Source organism: Hipposideros armiger, unplaced genomic scaffold (assembly GCF_001890085.2).
Source record: "Hipposideros armiger isolate ML-2016 unplaced genomic scaffold, ASM189008v1 scaffold_1802, whole genome shotgun sequence".
In the NCBI taxonomy this organism is placed as follows: Eukaryota; Metazoa; Chordata; class Mammalia; order Chiroptera; family Hipposideridae; genus Hipposideros; species Hipposideros armiger.
The window spans coordinates 86,896-89,486 of NW_017733152.1; the positions used below are offsets into that span (position 1 = coordinate 86,896).

Here is a 2,591-nt window from a genome sequence, read left to right on the forward strand (position 1 = left end):
GCCCGTGATGCTGTGCCCTCTATAGCTAAGATGGTGAACAACAGCTCGACCAGGAGCTGAGCTGCCGTTGAGTCCCCGGCCACAGCGTAGGCTGCCATGAGCTACCGTGAGCGGCTGGCAGCCAGCATGAGCAGCTGTGAGCCACCATGAGCAGCCGTCCAATGGCCGGCGAGCGACTGCCTCACCCGGGAAGAGCGCAATGATAATACCAACATGGGCCAGTGAAGTGACGTTTTCCACAACTGTACTGAAGAACAAAAGAACAGCAACTTGTCTGTTTCCCTTCCCCGATTTCCCCAATCCTGTTCACATCCCCCAATTCCCCAATAAAACCTATAAAAAAAAAAACCAAAAAAACAAACTGAGGTTTGTATTGTGCTTGGTCATTTATTATCTTACTATATCTTCTAACAGTCAGGTAAAATAGATATGGAAGTCCTTGGCCTAAGACCCAACCTTTCTCAAATAGGTGCCCTGTTCTTGCACTGTGAGGGCCCTCTGATGCACATAAATGGACAAATTGTCATGTCCACTAGGATCTTTATTCCTACTCTTTTGATCTTCGGGCTAGAGGTATATACATCAGCAGTATACACCATCCTCAAGAATATAGACCAAATACAGGCCGAAGGCAGCACATATACTAAAATTGGAATGATACAGAGAAGACTAGTATGGCCACTGTGCAAGGAAGACATGCAAATTTGTGAAGTGCTCCATAGTTTTAAAAGAATATGGACCAGGAGAAAGGGGTGTTGGCACAGGAATCATGGGTGCCAGTTCCTGAAGCATGGTTTGGAATGGGGTGGGAGAGGAGCTCTCACTGAGCTCTCCATAGTGGCTGCACTAATTTACAATCCCACCAACGGTGCACAAGGGTTCCCTTTTTTTCACATCCTTGCCGACACTTGTTATATGTTGATTTATCAATGATAGCCATTCTGAGAGGTATGAGGTGATAAACCACTGTGGTTTTAATTTTCATTTCCCTGATAATTTAGTGATGTTGAACATCATTTCATGTATCTGTTGGCCATCTGTACGTCCTCTTTGGAGAAATGTCCACTCAGGTCCTCTGCCCATTTTTTAAATTGGATTGTTTGGCTATTTGATCCACTTCATATTTATTTTCCATTTTATTAAATCATCAGTTATTTAGAGCTTACAACCCAATGGTAGTGGCCAAGTAGGTCATGGCAGGCCAATGCTTTCATTACAATAACTACTGGGTGGATATATTTTTTAAATCATATTTTTAAAGGCATAAGGTACAGCTGTTAAAACAACTAGGAATGAGTAAACTAAAACTCCTGGGGGTGGGGCTGAAGACAAACCATTCTGAGATGCTCTGGGCTGAAGATCCATCTTGACCCAGATGAAAGACCACTGCCAGGGAAGAGAGACACCCACGAAGCTTTAATGCTTATGGGGGGCTAATACTCAGAAAGTTGAGGTCCTCAAATGCAGACCCAGATTTTCCCAAGAGCCATTTGTTGGTTTCTGGGGCTGCATGTGAGACTGGGGAGGTAGGCCCAAAATTTCCAAAGTACAAAATGAAATGTCTCTGGACCTGATGATATTTATATAAAAAATACTTATCAGAAGAAGAAGCCGGTATCAAGCATATAGTCATTGTGTCCATTGTGTCCATCCTAAGACATTGTGTCCATTCTGAAGCTGTTTGGGGAAGGAGGCTAGGTTGTTGAGCACAGGATTTCTGAAGGATAGACCAGGATCTCCCACGATCTCTCAGGGCTCAGGAAACAAAGATCCACTAGGCTGTCAATCAGAAGCCCAAAGCGCCACTGCCAAGGAGCAGAGGCAAGAGCAGAAGTAGAGAAAGTCTCATGAAGACTGTAACCCAGCTCAATCCCTCATAGACTGAGGATGTGATCACCTCAAACCAATCTGCCTGCCAGGAAAGGGGACCCTCTCTTTGGAAGATCATATCATCTGAATGTTTTATATACAATGTATGGCATACAATAAAAAAAATTACTGGATTTGGAAAGAAGCAAGAAAATATAACCAAATTGGGAGAAAATAAAACCAGATAAAGAAGATCTAGAAAATTGAATTAGCAGACAAGGACTTTAAAATAAGTGATTAATATGTTTAAGACATTAAAGGAAAAGGTAAACTGAGAACTTCAATACAGAATTTATGTCTATAAAAATGGGGTAAAATAGGCATTCTACAACTGGGAAATATAATATCTGAAATTAAGAACACAATAGATAGGTTTAACAGCGATTTGGACACAGCAGGAGAGAGTATTAGGAACTGGAAGAGACGTTAGTTAAAAATGTCCAAACTGCAACACAAAGAGAAAAATGAATGTAAAATATAGATAAAAGTTTGAGATATTTGAGACATGTTAAACTTTTCTAACATGTTAGAAAAAGAGGAGAGAGAGAAAGGGAAAGAGATATAGAAACAGGAACAGAAGAAATATTCAAAAAGATAATGTGAATTTTCCAAAACTAAGGAAATACATCAACCAACAGATTCCCAAAGCCCTCAGGACTCTAAGCACAACAAAAATAAAACCATTTCCTGGTACCTCAAGCAAAAGTTTGGAAACAAGGTAA

General features: G+C 41.1%; 1 long non-coding RNA gene across 1 annotated transcript in view; it reads left to right on the plus strand.

Moving 5' to 3' along the window:
* LOC109378211 (uncharacterized) overlaps nucleotides 1–70 on the plus strand; it is a 7,176-nt gene extending 7,106 nt beyond the window's left edge. Inside the window, exon 4 of the long non-coding RNA XR_002122966.1 lies at nucleotides 26–70. This is a non-coding gene — a long non-coding RNA (uncharacterized LOC109378211). The remainder of the gene's footprint in view (nucleotides 1–25) is intronic.
* Nucleotides 71–2,591: the final 2,521 nt, after the last annotated feature.